This window comes from Jaculus jaculus, chromosome 5 (genome assembly GCF_020740685.1).
Source record: "Jaculus jaculus isolate mJacJac1 chromosome 5, mJacJac1.mat.Y.cur, whole genome shotgun sequence".
NCBI classification, from domain to species: Eukaryota; Metazoa; Chordata; class Mammalia; order Rodentia; family Dipodidae; genus Jaculus; species Jaculus jaculus.
This window is the reverse complement of record NC_059106.1, coordinates 78,785,138-78,808,471: the sequence shown is the minus strand read 5'-3', so window position 1 is coordinate 78,808,471 and position 23,334 is coordinate 78,785,138. Positions and strand designations below refer to the sequence as shown.

The 23,334-nt window shown below is 41.0% G+C and overlaps 1 protein-coding gene across 8 annotated transcripts in view; it reads right to left on the bottom strand.

The window, feature by feature from the left end:
- The window catches only part of Scmh1 (Scm polycomb group protein homolog 1), a 224,630-nt gene that overhangs the window by 105,524 nt on the left and 95,772 nt on the right, over positions 1-23,334 (bottom strand). The gene's annotated exons all lie outside the window — the stretch shown is intronic.

Genomic DNA, 23,334 nt, shown 5'->3' with positions numbered 1-23,334 from the left:
GTGCAGACAAACATGCCATGAGCAGAGGCAACAGACTACCCACAGAACGGGAGAAAATCTTCACCAGCTATACCACTTACAGAACCCTAGTATCTAGAACCTACAAATAACTAAAATACAAACAAAAAAAACCTAAGCAATTAAAAAAATCAAATAAGCCGGGCGTGGTGGCGCACGCCTTTAATCCCAGCACTTGGGAGGCAAAGGTAGGAGGATTGCCGTGAGTTCGAGGCCACCCTGAGACTCCATAGTGAATTCCAGGTCAGCCTGGGCTGGAGTAAGACCCTACCTCAAAAAACCAAAAAAAAAAAAAAAAAAAAAAAAAAAAAAACAATCCACTCCAAAAATGGGGCAGAAAACTGAATAGGGATTTCTCAAAGGAAGAAATAGAAATGGTTAATATTCACTTAAGAAAATGTTCGGGCTGGAGAGATGTCTTAGTGGTTAAGGCAATTGCCTACAAAGCCAAAGGACCCAGGTTTGATTCCCTGGGCCCATGTAAGCCAGATGGACAAGGTGGCATATGTGTCTGGAGTTCAGTTGTGGTGGCTAAAGGCCCTGGCATGCCCATATTCTCTCTCTGTCTCTTTCTCTCTCTTTCTCAGACAAATAAAATAAGCAGTTGAAAAAAGAAACTGTTCAACATCCTTAACCATCAAGGAAATGCAAATTAAAACAACCATGAGATTCCACCTTCCTCCAGTCAGGATGGCAATCATTAAAAAATCAAACGAGCCAGGCGTGGTGGCGCATGCCTTTAATCCCAGCACTCGGGAGACAGAGGTAGGAGGATTGCCATGAGTTCAAGGCCACCCTGGGATGACAGAGTTAATTCCAGGTCAGCCTGGACCAGAGTGAGACCCTACCTCGAAAAACAAAACAAAACAAAACAAAAAAAATCAAACGAGGGCTGGAGAGATGGCTTAGTGGCTAAGGTCTTTGCCTGCAAAGCCAAAGGACCCAGGTTTGATTTCCCAGGACCTATGTAAGCACAGGGTGGCACATGCATCTGGAGTTCGTTGGCAGTGGCTGGAGGCCCTGGTGTGCCCATTCTCTCCTTCCCTAATAAATAAGTAAAAAATACAAAAAAAAATTAAAAAAAAAAATCAAAATGACAATAAATGTCGGTGAGGATGTGGGGAAAGAGGAACCCTCATTCAATGCTGGTGGGAGTGCAAACTTGTACAACCACTATGGAAATCAATATGGAGACTCCTGAAAAAGATGGAAATAGAGCTCCCAACTGACCCAGCTATTCCTCTACTGGGCATCTACTCTGAAGGCTCCACTCTTCACTGCAGAGATACTTGTTCAACCATGTTTACAGCTGCTTAAGTCACAATAGCTAAAAATTAGAATCAGCCCAGGTGTCCATCACTTGATGAATGGAAAATGAATATGTGGTACATATATATAAATGTTCAGGGGCTGGAGAGATGGCTTAGTGGTTAAGCGCTTGCCTGTGAAGCCTAAGGACCCCGGTTCGAGGCTCGGTTCCCCAGGTCCCACGCTAGCCAGATGCACAAGGGGGCGCACGCGTCTGGAGTTCGTTTGCAGTGGCTGGAGGCCCTGGCGCGCCCATTCTCTCTCTCTCCCTCTATCTGTCTTTCGCTCTATGTCTATCACTCTCAAATAAATAAATAAAAAATGAACAAAAAAAATAAAAAAAAAAATAAATGTTCAGTTAGTTTTGTGCTATATAGAGGCTCTTCATACCTAGACTTTTTCACCTAATTAATCTCTTCAATTTACCTCACAATCTGTACTTAGCCATAGTCCTTATGATCTGAACTTCCTTTTTCCAAAAAAAAATCTTAAGGTATGTGCTTTTCCAACTAGAATTTGATAGGCATTTCATTGAATGAAGGAAAAAATTTCCATTTGTTAAACAGATGTCCAAAACTGATAGATGATTTATCATGTTACTTTTTAAATTGTCACAAAAGGCATATGTAACAGAGTTTATTAATAATTTTGTGGGTGAGGGCTGGAGGGATGGCTTAGTGGTTAAGGCATTTGTCTGCAAAGCCAAAGGACCTAGGTTCGATTCCCCAGAACCCAAGTAAGCCAGATGTACAAAGGAGCGTACGCATGTGGAGTTCATCTGTGGTGGCTGGGGGCCCTGGCACGCCCATTCTCTCTCTCTCTCTCTCCCCCTCTTTCTCTGTCAAATAAATAAACAAAAATAAAATGTTAAAAAAAATTTTGTGGGTGAGACAAAGTTAGAAGTCAAGGTAAAACAACTTTACCTTGGCTATACAACTAAAGTGGTCAATTCCAAACATACCTTGCAAGTGCTTTTCACTTACTCAAGATTTATTTTGCAAATCTTCATAAAGAAACTGTTCTAAAGAGCTTCTGGGGCCTGGAGAGATGGCTTAGCAGTTAAGTGCTTGCCTATGGAGCCTAAGGACCCCCGTTCAAGGCTCGATTCCCCAGGACCCATGTTAGCCAGATGCACAAGGGGGCGCACGCGTCTGGAGTTTGTTTGCAGCGGCTGGAAGCCCTGGCGTGCCCATTCTCTCTCTCTCTCCCTCTGCTTCTTTCTCTGTCTGTCACTCTCAAATAAATAAATAAAAAAAAATTAAAAAAAAAAAAAAGAGCTTCTGGGTGCTCTCAAGACCATGGGGCCATTGAATAAGCTAGGGTGCAGCTTTTAGCAGTGACCTGTGAAGCTGTGGATTTAAATGTAGATCAGCAGAAGGATAATCTAATTATGGCTTATGCCCTCTGGCAGCAGGGAGCAAAACATCCCCACTCTACCATTACCATTGTTCTTTGTACCATCACAATTTCAAGCTTTGGAAAGTAATTAGAGTCTATGATATCTATATAATTCCATGATTTTCATGCTTTCTTCTTCAAAGAAACTAATATAAAGCATCCCAATAACTCACAAACTCTCACTTTTCTCTCCCTGTTTCTCAAATAAAGCAGTGCTTTCAAGTCTACTTTGGTGGACCATCAATATTGGACTCAAAGGATGAGAGAAAGGAGAAGCAGAACCAGAAGAGAGGTAATGAGGAAACCATGTACCTGTAAGAATTTGGGAAGCACTGCCAGGATTTCTTCTGGTTCTGGCAAGACCACCACCACTTCCTGCTGCGTCCTGAACACAGAGCCTTGGACCACTAGGCCATCCTGATGGCCTTACTGTGTCCTCATAGACACAGTCAATCACAGGTTCCTTTGGACTTCACTGGGGGCAGGAGTTGTGACTAATCTTGAGCTGTACAATGGTATAGGTGTGACTGTACAGATAGTTCTGGCATTATGAGTGACAAAAGCCTTGCCACAGAATTCAGTGAAAACCTCAAAAATTACTTTTCTAAAATAACCAGCTAAGCATTATAGTCAAAGTTACTTCTCTCTAAAATTTTGCTTTTCCTTTCCAAACTTTTTGTTGTTGTTGTTGTTTTTCGAGGAAGGGTCTCACTCCAGCCCAGGCTGACCTGGAATTCACTATGGAGGCTCAGAGTGGCCTCGAACTCATGGCAATCATCCTCTGCCTCCCGAGTGCTGGGATTAAAGGTGTGCGCCACCACACCCAGCTCCTCTACAAATTTTTATAAGATCCTATATAATTCAGAAGATATGGGACTGAGGAGATCTCTCAGTTGATAAAGTGCTCACCTTACTGGCATGAAGATCTGAGACTGAACCCAAAACCCATTTTAAAAAAAGGATTGGCATTCCATGGGCTGGAGAGATGGCTTAGCGGTTAAGCACTTGCCTGTGAAGACTAAGGACCCAGGTTTGAGGCTCGATTCCCCAGGACCAACATTAGCCAGATGCACAAGGGGGCGCACACATCTGGAGTTTGTTTGCAGTGACTGGAGGCTCTGGTGTGCCCATTCTCTCTCTCTCTCTCTCTCTCTCTCTCTGCCTCTCTCAAATAAATAAATAAAAATAAACAACAAAAAAAAAATATTTAAAAAAGGGTTGGCATTCCTGAGGATATTCAGCTGAGGTTGTTCTCTAGCCTCTGTATGCATGCGCACCTCTATACACACACAATCACAGTCAGACATACACATCAAAAAAACCCATATATATATATATATATATATATATATATATATATATATATATATGCATATACATAGTTTGGTTTTTCAAGGTAGGGCCTCCTCTAGCTCAGGCTGACCTGGAATTCACTATATAATCTCAGGGTGACCTCGAACTCTCAGCGATCCTCCTACCCCTGCCTCCCAAGTGCTAGGATTAAAGGCATGCGTCACCATGCCCAGCTCATCAAAATATTTTTAAAGATAATAAAATAAACTTCAGAAGATGAGAAATACATCTTTTTTTAAAATTTTTATTAGCATTTTCCTTGATTATAAAAAAATATCCCATGGTAATTCCCTCCCTCCCCCCTCCCACTTTCCCCTTTGAAATTCCATTCTCCATCATATTACCTCCCCAGAGAAATACATCTTTTAAATAACCAACATTTCCACTGATCCTGAAGGTTACTTAACAAATAAAACAATTGATCAGTAAGACAGGAACATAGAAAGGGTTCCTTCCAAACCAAAGTACCACATATGTATCAGCATGTGATCAATTTTTCTGAGGAAGCAATTTATACCATAATCCCAACACGTTTGATTAGGGGCCTCAGTAGAGGCTAGTTTCTCCTCTAGATCACTGACTCTCAAATTTAGACAATGGAATTTCCAAGGGAGCCTTACAGAATACACTAGTTATCCCATCCTAAAATACTGATTTAACTCATCTGCAACACAGGCACAAAAAATTTTGAAAACTCCACAGGGGATACTAACAGTAAAGTTTGAGAACTATTACCTTGGATGCCCTGCTTAAAAGAAACCACAGCATCTACTAGTAGGTCAGTAATAACAGAAGCTGTGAGGAAAAGGTTGCCAGCTTTGAGAAAACTTTTACTGAGGAGATTTATTCTACCTTCCGACCTTTTATCCTTGGATAACTATTCTGTGAAAGAGTAAATTCCTAAGAGAATAGAAATGGAAAACACACACACACAGGGACACAATTTTAATGGTGAATACTCTTAAAGTACTGCTTCTCAGAGTCTCAGGAGAGCATTTGCCATGCAGTTTCAAACCTCATTCATTACCAAGGGATTCTGATTCAGCAACTCTGAGGAGAAGTTCAGAGTTCTGGAGAACATAAACCTATACACATACATCTATATAATTATATTATTTTACTTGAATAACTTTTTTGAAAAATTGTGAACTTAAGCCTGGCATGGTGGCTCATGCCTTTAATCCCAACACTTGGGAGGCAGAGGCAGGAAGATTATTGTGAGTTCAAGGCCACCCTGAGACTACATAGTGAATTCCAGGTCAGCCTGGGCTACAGTAAAACCTACCTTGAAAAACAAATTGTGAACTTAGAGGAGAAAGTAGTAAAACCAGTATCTGTAATGAACTATATAGCCTTCAACTAGATCTAGATCAATATCGTTAACATTTGCTGCATTTGCTTTCCACATATCTACACTCTTTCCTCCTGACCTATGTGAAAGTTAGAGGCATCATCATCTTTCACCCCAATTACACCAGTATATCTGTAAAACAAGGGTCCTCCTTGAAATCATAATATTATCACACACAAATATTTAAGTTAAAACACTCAGTTGTATCTCAAATGTTCTTTAAGTTGGAAACCAATCAACAACTGTATACTGTGTTTAGTTGCCATGTTTCTTTACTTTCCTTTAATCTAGAATATTCCTTCTACCTTTTGTTTACATGGATGCACTGATGACATTTTTTTCCATATATTCCCTTTTTCTTGAACTTGTTAATGATAGAGTTCTTACACTGCCATAATGTCATTTTCTGAAGAGTCTGGGGTAGCTATTTCCTAAAGAATTTCTTGATTGTTTCCTCATGGTTCATGTTAAGAGTTTTGACAAAAATACTACAAGTGGTGTTAGATACTTTCATGATACTACAAGGGGCACAAAATCTGCTTCTGTCACCCATTATCTCAGAGTCCAGGAGACCGAGGTAAGAGGATCAGCGGAGCTCATGAGTCTGAGTCCAGCCTGGGCAATATAAGACTCTCTCTGAAACAAAAGTACGCAACCAAGCAAACAAAAAACAAACCAGGAGAGAAAGTTCTTATTTTATCTACTAACTACTATAAAAATAAATTTGTAAAGGGGTGGCTAACAGATTTCCTTATTTTAATTAACCTTTGTAATAAACAGGTAACAATGAAGAAAACCTTGAGGCTATCTTAATTCCCAGTATGTGTCTCATCAAATGTTTTTAGTGTTGAGTTTTTCTTGTCTGAATCAAATATTAGAATAAGCTGCTGCAAAATGATGACTTTCCCCCACTTCTATATTTATTAGCTGGCATTCAAAATAAGATTCCTCTCCCCAACTTTAACTCATTTTTTTCCTTTGGAGACCCATGGACACAGCCATGGATACTATTAGTAGAATTCTTTAGCACTGTGGTTCTTTTTGATAATCATACTAGTCCAACTTTTGGAAGTCCTGTGTCCCTTACTATGTTCCCATCTTTCTTTTGAAATTTTTTTAAAATACAGTCACAATTATTTATTTATGACAGAGGGAAAGAAGCAGGTAGAGAAAGGGCATGCCAGGGCATCCAGCCACTGCAAATGAATTCCAGATGTGTGTGCCACCTTGTGCATCTGGCTTACATGTGTCCTAGGGAATTGAACCTGGATCCTTTGGCTTTGCATACAAGTACCTTAACTGCTAAGCCCCTTGAGATTTTAAGGTTCTTTTGCTTTTCTTGTTTTCTTTTCAGTTTTTCAAGGTAGGGTCTCGCTGTAGCCCTAGAATGACCTGGAATATGTAGTCTTAGGCTGGCCTTAAACTTACAGTAATCCTCCTACCTTGGCCTTTCAAGTGCTGGCATTAAAGGTGTGTGCCACCATGGTTGGCAAGACTTAAGATTGTGTTACAAACTTACTTTATGTTTTTGTTCTTCTCGGCTTGGAATCAGTTATTTCTCTAAGAAGCCTTTTTTTTTTTAAAGCAAGGAATGAATCAAGATGTGAACTTTGCTGTTCAGTTGTGATTGCATCTAGGCTTCTAGATGGGTAGGGGGATGATATTTTCATTTGAAAGCCTAAAACGACTAATATTGCCTTTATCATGTATCAATTTTTCATATGTAATCTGCTTTTAGATCTGCTATCATTTTCCCTGTACCAGTTACAAAGTTTTAATCACAAAGGCTTCACAGTATGTTCTAAGTTTACTGCACATGTTCATCATGCCTTTGCTGAGTGCTCCTTTCCCATCTGGTATTTATCTTCTGCTTAAGGACTTCATTTAGCATTTCTTTCTTTTTTTTTTTTTAAATTTGATTTTTATTTTTATTTGACAGACAGAGAGAGAGAGAGAGAGAGAGAGAGAGAGAGAGAGAGAGTGAGTGAGCGGGAGGATGGGTGGATCAAGGCTTCCAGCCACTGCAAACGAACTCCAGACGCGTGCACCACTATGTGCATCTGGCTGACGTGGGTCCTGGGGAATTGAACCTGGGTCCTTTGGCTTTGCAGGCAAACGCCTTTAATGCTAAGCCATCCCTCCAGCCCCCTCATTTAGCATTTCTTGAGCTTGTTTGGGGGTTCTATCAGGGGAGTGCAGCTACTCATATACCCTTGGCCAAACGCCAACTCTCCTCTATTTGGGAAAGGTTGTCCTCTTCGGGAGGGACACACATGGAGTGGTGACGGAGGAAGGGGCCTACCGCCTAGCCAGCCAGATCAGCTGAATCAATCCTGGCGATCAATGGGGTGACAGAAGTTGCAGCCAGATTGTCCTTATATCCTCATTTAGCACTTCTTTTTTTTTTATTTAGCATTTCTTACAGTACTAATATGCTTCTGATTCTCTAAGCTTTGTATATCTAAAATGTCTTTTAATTCATTTTCATTTTACATGTGTACATGCATATATGTACTGTGTGTTCGAATGTGTATGTGGAGACCAGAGGTTGATACTGGGTGTCTTCCTTGAACCCTAAGCTCACCAAGTCTGCTAGTCTCTCTAGCCAGCTTGCCCCAGGGAATGCATCTTCACTTCCTGGGTGCTAGGATTACAGACAGGCTGCCACACCACCCGGGCATTTGTGGCAGTGCTGAGGATCCCAGTTTAGGTCTTCACACTTGCATAGCAAGTGCTTTAACAACTGAGCCATGAACCCAGCACTCATTTTTATTCTTGAAATGTATAGAATTCTAGCTTAACAATTTTTTTCCTTTTAGAACTGCGTATCACTCCATTGCACTGTAGTTTTGCTTTCATTTTATTTAACAAGCAGCTGCTGTCATTCTTGGTCTTCTCTATATTATTTGTTTGCTTTCTTAAGATTTTTTTTCTTTTTTTTTTTAATTTTTATTTATTTATTTATTTGAGAGCGACAGACACAGAGAGAAAGACAGATAGAGGGAGAGAGAGAGAATGGGCGCGCCAGGGCTTCCAGCCTCTGCAAACGAACTCCAGACGTGAGCGCCCCCTTGTGCATCTGGCTAACGTGGGACCTGGGGAACCGAGCCTCGAACCAGGGTCCTTAGGCTTCACAGGCAAGCGCTTAACCGCTAAGCCATCTCTCCAGCCCAAGATTTTTTTTTCTTAATCATGGATTTTTAGCAATTGTGTGCTTTGTCTCATATTTGTTCTATTTGGGTTCCCTGAGTTTCTCTCATTCTCTCCCTGTGGTGTGATGTGGTGTGTATGTTTGGATGCATGTGGGTATATGTGTATGGACATGCATGCAGAGGCCTGAGGTTGACACCAAGTGTCTTCCTTGACTGCTCTCCACTTATTTAGTGAGGCAGTGTCTTTTATTTTGAATCCAGGTTTACAGATTTGGCTAGCTCAGCTAGTCAGCTTTCCCTGAGGACTCCCTGTCTCCACCTCTTAAGTACTGGGGTTACAAGCAGGCCTCCATATCCAGCTGGCATTTACTCTGGATCTGAACTCCAATCCTCATGCTTGTATGAGAGTTTATCCAGTGAGCCATCTTCCCAGCCCCCATTGATTTCTTTGATCTGTGAAGTTACAGCTTTCAACACATTTGGGATTTTTTTTAAAAAGCATTTTATTTGAAAGCAGAGAGTGATAGAGAGAATATGAATGAATGCTAGGGTCTTTACTGCTACAAATAAACTCCAGATTCATGTGCCATTTTGTGTATCTGGCTTTAATTAGGTACTGGAAAATTGAACCTAGGTCATTAGGTTTCCCAGGCACCTTATCTGCTGAGCCATCTCTCCATCACCACGTGGGAATTTTTAAAAATATTTTATTTTTGTTCATTTGATACAGAGAGAGAGAGAGAGAGAGAGAGAGAGGGAGGGAGGGAGGAGGGAAAGAGAGAGGGAGGAAGGAGAGAGAGAGAGTCAGAGACAGAGAGAGGGAGGGAGGGAGGGAGAATATGGGTGCACCAGGGCCTCCAGCTACTGCAAACAAACTCCAGATGCATGTGCGCCACCTTGTGCATCTGGCTAACATGGGTCCTGGGGAATCGAATCTGGGTCCTTTGGCTTTGCAGGCAAATGCCTTAACTGCTAAGCCATCCCTTCAGCCCCACATGTGGGAATTTTTAAGCCACTATTTTTCAAGTAATTTCTGTGCTCCCTACCTTTCCTTTAGGATTCAGATTATACATATGTTAGGTCACTTAAATTTGTACGTTAATTCACTCATTCTTTCTTTCCTTTTCAGTGTCTTTTGTGTTTCATTGGATAGTTGATATTGCTATTTTAGTTGGTTGCTTGTTTTGGTTTTTCAAAGTGGGGTCTCACTTTAGCCCAGGCTGATCTGAAATTCATTCTGTAGTCTCAGACTGGTCTCGAACTCACCATGACCCTCCTACCTCTGATTCTCAAATGCTGGGATTAAAGGAAAGGCATGCACCACCATGTCCAGCTATATTGCTTTTTAGTTGTGTACATATGTAAATGTGTGCATATTGTATGATGTGTATATGGACACATGTGCATACCAGGGCACCTGTGGAGAGCTGAGGATAACCTAGGCTTTGTCTTCTTCCACTTTTGAGGCCGGTTCTCTCAGTTTTTGTTTTGTTTTGCACTTGTTGCTTAGTGTTTTGTCATTTCATATCAATATGCTATTGATCCCATCCAGTTTGTTATTTTTTATTTACTTATTTTTGAGGTAGGGTCTCACTCTAGTCCAGGCTGACCTGGAGTTCACTGTGTAATTTCAAGGCGGCCTTGAACTCATAGTGATCCACCTACCTCTGCCTCCAGAGTGCTGGGATCAAAGGCGTGTGCCACCACAGCCAGCTCCCATCTAGTTTTTTTTTTTGCTTGAGGTATTTTTCATTTCTAGAGTTTGAGACCTTTCTTTCCTCATGCTTTCTTCTGTCCTAGTTTAATTGTGTATATAATGTTGTGTATGTGTGGTATATACACATGTATGTGCCCTTGAGGTGTGCCATGTACTTGCCTGAGGTGGCCAGAGTGTAAAGCTAGGGTGTCCACTTCACTGCTCTTCTGCCTGTTCTTATTTGATTGAGAGTCTCTTACCAATCCTGAGTCATACCATCCCATTGCACCACCCCTACCTTGTGAGCTCCAGCAATGCCTGGGTCTCAGCTCCCCATAGGACTGGGGTTACAGTCATGTGTGGCCACATCCTGCTGTTTAACATGGGTTCTGGAGAGTCAAACTCAGGTCATCTCAGGTCTCCTTAGGCCCTCATGCTTGTGCAGGAGCCATCTCTGTAGTCTTCTTCTGCCTTTTCATCATAGCTCATAACCACTTTAACACCCTTATCTACTAATTCTATCATCTGTGCCATGTACAGACTCTTAAATATAATTGTTTGCTTTTTCTCCCGATTGTTTAATTTTTCACTGTGGCAAAATACACACAATACAAAAGTACCACTATAGGCTTAAATTTTTTTATTTGTTTACATGTGTGTCTATGTGGGTGGGGGTCACCAGGGTCTCTGGCTGCTGCAAATGAATACTCATCCAGCTTTATGTGGGTGGCTGGAGAACTGAACCCAGGCAGATAGGCTTTGTAAGCAAGCATCTTTACTTATTCAGCCCTCTCCCCAGGAACTCACCATAGTCAATTATTTGCTGTTTTTATTTTTCTTTTTTAAATGAAGTAGAACCTTTTTATGGGCAAATCATGTATTGGTACCATTCCCCTCTTCCCTGCCCCAATTCCACTGAGGGCCCTCCTCAATAGGGGTGTTGGTATTTATCATGGGGCTTTGGGATATGAGTTGTGAGAGCAGCAGTCAGTCATTGTATGGGGTGGGGGGAGAGGGGACAATGCTTTTGGATACTATTTCCTACCTCGTGGCTCTTATAATCTTTCTACCCTCTCTTCTGCAAAACTGCCTGAGACTGTAGCCAGTTTTTTTTTTTTAATTTTAATTTATTTATTTGAGAGTGAGAGATAAAGAGGCAGAGAGAGAGAGAGAAAGAGAGAGAGAGAGAATGGGCATGTCAGGGCCTCTAGCCACTGCAAACAAACTCCAGATGCGTGAACCCCCTTGTGCATCTGGCTAACATGGGTCCTGGGGAATTGAGCCTCGAACTGGGGTCCTCAGGCTTCACAGGCAAGCGCTTAACCACTAAGCCATATCTCCAGCCCTATAGCCAGTTTTAATGGTACACTTCAAGAGCATTAAATACATTCCTAATGTTCTGCATCCATATTCAGAACCTTTTTGTTTTCTTGAATTGAAATTCTGTACTCATTATATAATAGCTCCCAGTTTCTTCCTTTACTGAGCTCCTCACAGTATAGGAGCAAAGGATTTGCCACCTGGTCCTAGTATTTGCTTCTGAGTCAGTTCCCTTTGCTCCAATGTTGATTTTAGGCACTACATGGCAATCAGTAACATCCAATAGTACCCCAGTCACCATCATCACCTAAGGTGACTTCACAGTAGTCATTGTCAAGTGATGTTCTTAATGAGTACCCTTCCCTAGAACCACAGAGAGCAAAATTTCTAGCAAGTTCTAACAACATGGCACTTCAGTGACTTCTGTTGACTAGTCAGCCACAGCTGTGCCTTTCTCTAACAAAGTATAAGCCCCAGTCTTAAGAAGAAGGGGAGGGGAGCCTCTTCTCTATTTTAATTCTAGTTCTATTTCTATTCCACTATTGTAGGGCTTCTCTTTATTTAGCTATACTTAAACAGACCCCTCATTCCAGTTCTCTGATATAGTTAACAATTATATTAAACTTTCTGTGCTCAAATTACAAAATCATTTTCTCACCCCCGAATTTAGAATGAGTTGGTATGTGGGTGGATAATTCCTTGTCTCAACTTCTGTGTCTTATATCTCTCTTGGTTATATGAAGCTCTTTCTTTGATTCCTCAGATAGGGTTTGGGATTATAGTATTTCCTGAGTTCCTATATTCTGAAAATAATTCCATTATAATCTTAGTATATAAGGACTAGCCTGACTACATATAAAATCTGTATTTCATTATTAAAATAAAAGAGAGAATAGTTGGAAAGAAGGGGTATAGAGGAGGGAGAAAAGAGGGTGATAGGAGAGAATTACATTCATGGTATATTGTCTATATATATGGAGATTGTCAATACAAAGTTTAAAAAAATCCTTATTTCCATTTTCTTCCCCTGAATGTCTTGAAAATGTTGTTCCACTTTGTCTTGCTGTGTCTTGCTATGTACTTTACTTTTGAGAAATATGATGCAAGCCTGATTTTCCTCTGTAAAACATGACCCCCCCCCCCCCAGCTTAAAGGCTTTTCTTAGAATATAACAGCTTTACTAGAATAATGCTTTGGAGATGACCAACCTGAATCAAACTTCCCAGGACTGAATTAGGCCCTTTAAATATGGATTCAGGTCTTTTTTCCTTCTTTTTGGAAAGGTTTTTGCTGAAGTATTTATTCTGTTCTGTCATTATATTTACACCCCTCAGGTGTTCCAATACACACATATACATGCTGGTTCTTTGCTGACCATGTTCTCTATCGCTTCCTTTCTAATACACTTTAGGTTAATTTTTTTGTTTATTATTTATTATTATTAATTTTGATTATTTTTATTTATTTGAGAGTGACAGAGAAAGAGGCAGATAGAGAATGGGCGCGCCAGGGCCTCCAGCCACTGCAAATGAACTCCAGACGCATGCACCACCTTGTCCATCTAGCTTACGTGGGTCCTGGGGAATGGAGCCTCAAACTGGGATCCTTAGACAACACAGGCAAGTGCTTAATCACTAAGCCACCTCTCCTGCCCCATTTTAGCTTTTCTTTGGTTATAAACTGACATAGTGAAATATAACTTCTTTAGAAGATAGGCCTCTTTAGAACACTGGAATATGTTTGATATTAGGGTTTTACAGGTACTCGTATTTTCTTATCTGTTTTTGTTTCTCTCAACATCCCTTTTATTATTACTATCAGTTGGATCTACTGTCCTACAGGTCATCTTGGAACTGAGTCTTCAATTGAGATGGTTTTGTTTCTTCAATTTACTCTTTAGTCTGAACAACTCTTTCCTATCTTCTTGACTACTGTAATTTCTCACATGATTTTCACCCTCTGTGATACAAAGTATTTTCCCCATCTGCCAGCAGTACTAGTTTAGCTCATTAGGTTGTGAAATTTTCCTCTGATTAGTCACTGGTTTTGGCAGCAAAATGATCAGCAGTTGAAGCAGTTTTGTGCTCATCTGTTTTTCTTCATTTTTTATGGATGATGCCTGACCATTTTGAAGTGTCTTTTTTTTTTCTGGATCAGCAAAAGCAAAAGGTTCTATCTGGCACAGAACTTTGGTTATGAGCTGGCATAGTGAAACATAGCTTCTTTAGAAGATGGGCCTCTTTCTTGGTAGCAGAGGTCACTAAGCTAGAAAGGGACTATAAGAGAGGGAGGAGAGGAGTAGACTTAAAGGGATGGTACTGTATATATGAAAGTAGACCAACAGATTACTGGGGGGGGGGTGTGGAGAGGACTAAGTGAGGTTGAGGGAAGGGGTTGAGTAAAGGAAGGGTGGGGTAGGGTTAATCAAAATCTAAGAGGGTATGAATAAGTCATATGGAAACCTTCTTGTTTAAACAATGGTTCTTCCAGAAGCCATAGATTGTCATTAGAAAATTTTCAGTGCCAGGGATGGGATACCTTCCAGGGAGTTGTTGGCCAGGGAGGTCCCTGTTGTCCCTAAAACATTACAGGTCATTGCAAAGGCTCTTGGTTTCCCACAAGGTGTAGATGACAAGATCCTATTGCTGATGACTCCACATACTACTTGGGCTGCAAAGTCACTGAGAAATCCTGCTGGAGCTAAGCTGAAAATCTCTTCCCTGTTGACCAGCTGACAAAAAGCTGGAAAAAGCTATATTGCATGCAGCTCCATGGGAGAAAGAGAAGTCATCAGTGGAGATAAACAACAGTGGACACTGCAAATCTTATGTTTGGCCAGCCAGGCCAAATGAGCCAACGGGTGCAATAGTGGCATGTCTATTATGGGGGAAACCAAATGTTCTCTAATTAAGATAGGAGGCTGCTTCATGGGAGGGAACACATGCTTGATACTGGAAACTGATACTATGATGGGGGAAGTTATAAGCTCTAGGGGTATAACATCTGCTGGTGTTTGGCTAATGTTCACCAAACTGTCCAGTAAGTACTTCTCTCAGTGTTCATACCCATGTATTAATGCTACTCTCACTTTTGGTTAGAGAAGCTCATCTTTTCAGGTGGTGGTGACCTTGGGATGACTCAGAAGGCACCATAGGGCTGATAAGAAGTGACAGAGGAGTGCTCAGCACTGAAACAACTCTATCATACCTTCCGAGGCTTAAGGTCCATTGTGGAAGAGATGGCAGTAAGAATGTAAGAGCCAAAGGAAGGATAGGGCTCCTTAGTCTTCCAGACACAAAATGGCCTGGATATCCATGGCCTGGCACTACCTACACAAGACCAGTACAACCGAAAGATGATAACATTAAAATAAAAGAGACTGATTGAGAGGGGGATGGGATATAATAGAGAGCAGCACTGTGAAGGAAAATGTGGGGGGAGGGAATTATTATGATTTATTGTCTATAATTATGGAAGTTGTCAATAATAAAAAATAAAAAGTTAAAAAAAAAGATAGGCTTCTTTAGAAGACTGGAATGTTTTATTAATTTATTTGACGGGGGGGGGGAGAGGGAGAAAATGGGCACACCAGGGCCTCCAGCCATTGCAAACAAACTCCAGACACATGTGCCCCCTTGTTCATCTGGCTTACGTGGGTCCTGGGGAATTGAACCAAGGTCCTATGGCTTTGCAGGCAAACACCTTAACTGCTAAGCCATCTCTCTAGCCCTGTTTTTTGTTTTTTGGTTTTTTACTTATTTGAGAGAGACAGATAGCGAGAATAGGCACATCAAGGCCTCTAGCTACTGCAAATGAACTTCAGACACATGTACCACTTTGTGCATCTGACTTATGTGGGTACTAGGGAATCAAAATGGGTCCTTAAGCTTCGCAGGCAAACCTTAACGGCTAGCCATCTCTCCAGCCTGACAGCCTGTCTTGTTTGGGGAGAGGTAACAGGCTATCTTTTAAAAAATATATTTATTTATTTATTTATTTCAGAGTGAGAGAGAGAGAGAGAGGGAGATGGAGAGGGAGAGGGAGAGGGAGAGAGAGATGGGTGGGGGGAGAATGGGTGTGCCAGGGCCTCAAGCCACTGCACACAGACTCCAGATGCATGCACCACCTTGTGTATCTGTCTTATGTGGGACCTGGGGAATTGAAACTGGGTCCTTTGGCTTTACAGAAAAACGCCTTAACTGCTAAGCCATTTCTCCAGCCCATGTTGTTTTTTTAAATAAATATTTTGAGAGCACATGCATACATGAGAGAGTGAATATGGGGCATGCCAGGTTGTCTAACCATTGTAAGTGAATTCCAGATGCACACGCCATCACGTGCATTTGGCTTACATGGATACTGGGGAAACAAACCTAGGTCCTCAGGCTGCTAAACTATTTCTCTATGTACCTTCTCCCCCCATTATTATTATTATTTTTTTGGTTTTGTTTTTTTGGAAGACAGATTTTTTTTTTCTTCCCGAGGTAGGGTCTCACTCTAGCCCAGGCTGACCTGGAATTCACTGTGGAGTCTCAGGGTGGCCTCAAACTCACGGCAATCCTCCTACCTCTGCTTCCCGAGTACTGGGATTAAAGGCGTGCGCCACAACGCCCGGCTTGGTTGTTTTTTTGAGGTAGGGTTTCACTCTAGCTCAGACTGACCTGAAATTCACTATGTAGTCTTAGGGTGGCCTTGAACTCATGGTGATCCTCCTACCTCTGCCTCCCAAGTGCTGGGATTAAAGGCGTGCGTCACCACACCCAGGCACTCCCCCCTTTCTGAAGTTAAAGCTTCACTGTGTAGCCAGGCTGGGTATGAACCACCTCCTGCCTCAGCCTCCTTAGCTGCAATCCCAGACCATGGACACCCTCTGCCTTCCTCTCACATCTCCTTGTGGGTGAACCCCACTAGCCCCATCTGTCCACCTGCTATGGACGTGGCCACTGGCCACCAGCACCTTCCTGCTCCCCAAAGCTGAGCGAAGATGAAGCAGTCTGGCACAAGTTCTTACTCTTTCAATATTGGAATGTTTTCTAAAGATATTTTATTTATTTATTTGAGAGAGACAGTGGTGGAGGGGAAAGCGCAAGAGGGCTCCTAGCAGCTGCAAACGAATCCAAGATGCATGCACCACCTTGTGCAACTGGCTTACATGGGTACTGGGGATGTGAACCTGGGTCCTTAGGTTTTGCAGGCAAATGCCTTAACTGCTAAGCCATCTCTCCTGCCCTGGAATATGTTTTGATTTTATGATTTTCTTTGGTTCTACATAGCCTTAAATTCTATTTCTTGATTCCCTTACCCTCTTCATCTCCCACAAAGGTGGTTCTCCTACCAAGATTACTATACTATTTCTAGTCCTTCAAACTATTAATTCATACCTTCTTGTATTATCCAGTAGCATAGACTTGATTCCACAAGGTCATACTTTGAATCTATATATTTTTCACTCAAGTTGAGACTACTTTTTAGGCTATGTTAGATCTCTGTTGCAGTCAGGTTTGTATTGTTGGCAGAAATCACCTGACCAAGAGCAGCTTGGGAAAAAAAGGGTTTATTTTGGCTTACAGATTCAAGGAGAAGCTCCATGATGGCAGGGGAAAATGATGGCATGAGCAGAGGATGGACATCAACCTCCTGGCCAACAACAGATGGACCACAGCAACAGGATAGTATGCCAAACGCTGGCAAGGGAATACTGGCTATAACACCCACAAGCCCATCCCCAACAACAGACTGCCTCCAAAAGGTACCAATTTCCAAATCTCCATCAGCTGGGAACCTAGCATTCAGGACACCTAAGTTTATGGGGCACATCTGAATCAAAGTACCACGTTCCAGCCCTGGCCCCCATAAACTGGTAACACATACATGATGTAAAGTGCAATGCATTCAGTCCAACTTCAGAAGTCCCCATAGTTTTTATAATCCCAATGATGTTCAAACATCCCTATAGTCCGCGGTCTTTTGACTAAGCCATAATAGCAACAACCCTCCCTCCCCCAGAAAAAAAACATAATGACAAAGAATAAGCACTCATACTGCAAAATATGGCATTGGGCATAGCAAAGAAATATTCAATCAATACAAGATTTAAAAGAACCAGGGCAAACTTCAAATTCTGTAGCTTCAACTCCAACAACTCTAGCCAGTGACAAATCTCCATGTCCGATAATTCTAACCAGCAGCAAGTCTCTGGCATTCCAATTCCACCCCTCCAGCTAGGCTACTCACAGTCCTGGAAAGCTTCACTGGGGCCAGCAGCTCCTTAGCAATCACCTCGTGGTCCTGGCAACTCCACTGGGTCTCCATGCAGGCATCCAGCAAACCTGCTTCACACTGCCCATGGTCATTTCCAAAACACAAGACCATGTTGCAAACTCTTTCCAGCATTTTTTATACTCCACAATACCAGGTAGGGTGCCAAATTGTTAATCTGGGGGGGAGGGGAAATAAAGCAGACTTTGAAGAACAGGACACTCCTTGCGCATTCAGGCCTCCATAAAGTCAGGAAAATTGAAGTAACCTCCTACATCATGTCAAATCACAATGCTTTAAAGTTAAAAATTAACAACAAGAGATATATCAAGAACTCCAACAGCTCCTGGAGACAACACACTTTTAAATAATGAATGGATCATGGAAGAAATCAAAAAAGAAATTGTAAAATTCCTAGAATTAAATGCTAACAAACTTCATGGTATCCCAAAACTTATGGAATACCATGAAGGCAGTCCTAAGGGGAAAATTCATAGCACTAAATGCCCTTATTATAAAGACAGAGCAATCCCAAATTAATAATCTAACAGTCCACCTAAAGGCACTGGAAAACAAGAAGAATCCAACCTAAAGTGCTCCAGATGGAAAGAAATAATCAAGATTACAGCAGAAATTAATGAATTGGAAACTAAGAAAGCAATTTTAAAAATTGATGAAACAAAGAACTGAAAAATAAATAAAATAAAAAATAAACAAGACTGACAAAGCCTTGGCCAATTTGATCAAGCAAAAAAGAGAAGATTCAAATTAACAAAATCAGAAATGAAAAAGGAGAGATCACAACAGACATCAATAAAACTGGAAGGATCATCAGGGCATACTTCCAAAACCTCTACTCCACAAAATTGAATAATCTGGAAGAAAGGGATGAATTCCTAGATGCATACCACCTATCAAAACTAAACCCAGAGCAGATTAATCTCCTAAACAAACCTATCACATCCATGGAGACTGAAAAGTTAATCAAAATCTCCCTAAGAAGAAAAGTCCAGGACCGATGGCTTCTCAGCTGAATTTTATCAAACTTTTATTAAAGAACTGAAACCAATTTGCTCCAACTGTTTGGCATAACTGGAGAGCAGGGAATCCTCCCCAACTCCTTTTATGAAGTTAATATCACCCTTATAACAAAACCAGACAGAGATACACAAGAAAAGAAAACTAGAAGTCTATATCCCTGATGAACTAAATGCAAAGATCCTGAACAAAATCCTTGCAAACCAAATTCAACAACACATCAAAACCATTATCCACCTGGATCAAGCAGGTTTTATCCCACGGACACGGAGATGGTTCAATATACTGAAACCAGTCAATGTAATATGCCACACAAATAAGTTTAACCATAAGAACCACATGATCATCTCAATTGATGCAGAGAAGGCCTTTGACAAAATACAACACCACTTCATGATCAAAATGCTGGGAAGAATAGGCATGGAGGGCTTATATCTCAACACAATATAGGCTATATAAAATATATATAAAGCTCCTAAAGCCAACTTATACTGATTTCTTAGACTGGCTAATAGATCTGCTCAGTGGAAAGGAAACCATATCTGGAACTGGGAAACAAAGTCAGAATCATATCCAGATAACCATTTTGCTTCCCATTGTGAAGCACCCACTAATCTTGGGCTCTAAGAGGGTCTATACTCTTTAAATTCTCTTTAAATTAATAATGGTTATCCCATTTAGCTGGTGCTGACTTCACTCTCCGTTGGAGAATTTGCTTCTCTTTTTCAGATGGGAGCAGGACCTGAGGAGATAACCCAGAATATTTCACCCCAAACCCAGCTGAAATCACAGAGGAATTGGGGAAATAAGCAAGAGTGCTGTTTTCTCCATGAATTTATTATCAGCACAAGGGTGAAGGAGATAGAAACTGAGGACACTCAACATCTACCAAAGCAGAGATCCAGAGGCTCCTAAGAGCCCATCACTGAAACAGACTTAAAATGCACCCAACATGGCTCAGGGAATTTTGTGGAAAAGGAGGCAGAAAGATTGTTAGAGCCATAAGTTAGGATATTATGCACAGAGACACTGCCTCTCCCCCATGACTGACTGCTGCCCCCATAATACATGACCCACAATCCCTATGGGGTTGACCTGCATCCCCAATGAGGAGAGCCTCTTTGGAAAAGGGGCAGGGATGAAAGAAAGGATGGTACCAACATGTGTTGTTTACACACTAGGTATGCCCATATCTAATAAAAATAAATTAAAAATAATAATAAATAAAGGGATATTGAAAAAAATGTGGAGCTGAAGAGATGGCTTAGCAGTTAAGGTACTTGGCTTGTAAAGTCTAATGACCCAGGATCGATTTGCCAGTGCCCACTTGAAACCATATGCAAAAGGTGGTGCATGTGTCTGGAGTTTGTTTGCAGTGACTGGAGGCCCTGGAGCACCCATTCTCTCTGTCTGTCTCTCTTCTCTCTATCTCTCTGCTTGCAAATAAATAAATAAAAATTTTAAAAAATAAGAAAATGAACCTTAATTATTAAGTTGGTGATAGAGGCACCCAGAAAGAAACTAATCCAAATGACGTTACTACATGATATTTATATGTGTTTTGAGGGTGAGAAAAAACTGCAAATAACTGAAACACTATCCATAATTATAATGATGATTATATTGGCTAAGGGAGTGTTGACTAAGAGTCTGAAGCTATTGTATGTGTTTTGAAATAAAACAAATGAATTATTCTGTTGGCATGGAGAAGTAGGGTATATGGTGGTAGAAAGAACTTATGTATTCAATATGCTAGGGATAAAGTAGGCAAAAACAGCATTGTCCTGAATTTTGGTAGAAAGTATAAGTTTGAACTACTGACATATCTTTGAAAAGGGTAGGTTTTGCTTCTCTTACCAAGTTGAACAGATGTGACATAGAAACATGGTCTCCAGGCCTGAATATCTGCTATGTCACCAATTAAGAAGATCTGCTGATCCTTGATCTAGGCCATGGCGCCAATGCTTCTACATTAGACCACAAAGAACAACCTAACGAAAGTTAAATATTCTTCTCTAAAACACATACAAGAAGAAAACAAATCTGAACCCGATAAAATCTCTACATCTAGTTACCAATGGCTAGGAAATAGGTTGACAGAGAAATATGTTAAATGATGCCATTAAGATACAATCAGCAAAATATAATTGTAGGAAAATTCATGTGTGTGTATCTGTGTAGATGTTCATGATATCTGTGTATCACTGTGTGCATGTGGTCAGAGGACAATTTCAGTGCATCAGTCCTCTTTTCACCTTGTTTCAGACAGGGTCTCTCTTGTCATTTGTCACTGTGAACACCAAACTAGCTGGCTCCGAGCTTTACAATTTTCTTTACTTCACCTCCTACTACTGTGTGTGAACTGGTATTGCAAGGTGCACAAATGTGTCTGGCTTTACATATATTCTGGGGATTCAAACTCTAGTCTTTAGGTTGCACAGCAAGCATTTTTAATCCTAGCCCCATCTGTGGGAAATTTTAAAGACAAATCACTTGGCATTTTTAACAAGTAAGTTGAAAGGGGAAAATGAGAGAGAAGGAAATCACATAGACCAAGAGAGACTTAAGGGAAATATCAACCAACCTTATCTGTAGATCCCTTATTAAAAGAAATGAGATAGGAGAGTAATGACAGAGAGAGAGGAAGAAAGAGATGGCAGAAAGGAGAGACAGGAGGAGGAAGAAAAGAAAAGGAGGAGAAGGAGAAGAAAAGGAAAGAAGACAGAGAGGGAAGAAGATGGAAGAGTAAGGGAGAGAAAGAAAAAAGCTGAGAAAGGGAAAGAAGGAAAAAAGTGAAGAAGGAAAGATAATTGGGAAAAATAAATACCAAATATTTGTTGCTATTAAATATAACAGTCAGTTCCTCATTACTGGGACAAACCAGACACAGTTTATGGGAGGAAGGGGTCTATTTCAAGCTTACAAAATCTAGGGGAACACCATCAATGGTGGAAGAAGTTGCTTATTTCCACATATCCAAGCAGAGAGCAATAACTGCAGCAAGAAAACACCAACCCCAGCATGCACGAACCACCAGAGTTCAAACTGCTCTGAACCCACCTAGTAAGGCTGGATTGAAGATCCAACTTCAGACATACCTTAGGGTTGGACCCCAAGATCTACCCCCAATGACACACACCCCTCTAGCAGGGATCTGCTTGCTAGGGGCTGAAGCTGCAAGCTCAATTTTAACAAAATATCTGAGTCTGTGGAGCCATACATTTAGATGATCACATTCAAACTGGACATATTTGAAATTTTAGTAGTACAAGTAACCTTTTACATGGGAGAAAAATGTTAACTAGTACCTGAGGAATTCTTTCAAATGAGACCTATCCCCTAAGGTCAGTTAACATATAAGTTACTGACGGGAGCATGGCCCCAAAGCCTATCCAGGTATGTATAATCTGTAGCCATAGGAGCATGCATCCCAACATAGGTATAAATTAAGCCCAATACATATGTAGATGACAACATCTTGTCACAGGGTCAAAAGGTTGGATACCCCTGTAAATTATCCTTCTCTCTCATTGTGACACTCTACATTTAATGACCATCAGTAACTGATGAGATGGACTAATTTTCTCAGAAATATGGAAGCCAAAATAAATTAATTTGGTCTGGAAGAGAAAAATCTAGTTACTAGTGTAACTAAAAGAACAAATTTTCTTTTAAAATGGATACATCTGGGTGTGGTATTACATACCTTTAATGCCAGCATTTGGAAGGTAGAGATAGGAGGATCTCCATGAGTTCGAGGCCACACTGAGATGACATAACTATATAGTGAATTCCAGGTTGGCCTGGGCTAGAGTGATACCCTACCTCAAAAATAAAATAAAAAAAAAGACACAAAATGATAAAATGCTATGAATCAAGTGAGAATTGGGGGAGAGGAGAAGGGACACTTAAAAATAGTTTTTAATTTTACTTATGAAAGAGCGAGCGAGCTTGCCAGGGCCTCTAGACATTGCAAACGAATTCCAGACCCATGTACCATCATGAGCACCTGCCTTATGTGGGTTCTGGGGAATCGAACCTGGGTCCTTAGATCTTACGGGCAAGTGCCTTAACTGCTAAGCCATCTCTCCAGCTCAAGGAACACTTTTATTGTTTGTTTGTTTTTGTTTTTTGTTTGTTTTACGAGGTAGGGTCTTGCTCTAGCCCAGGCTGACCTGAAAGTCACTATGTAGTCTCAAGGTGGCCTTGAGCTCACTCCATTCCTGTTATCTCTGCCTCTCCAGTGCTGGGATAAAAGGCGTGAGCTACTATACCCAGCAATTTTTTTGTTTGTTTGTTTCAAGGGACACTTTTAACAAGTATCACTTCTCCTGGGAGACTTTTCTCTCATCCACCGTCATTATTATACAAGTTTGGTAAAACTTTAATGTTACTGGGTATGTGTGTGTGCATGTATATACATTTAGTTTTTTTAAAAAATT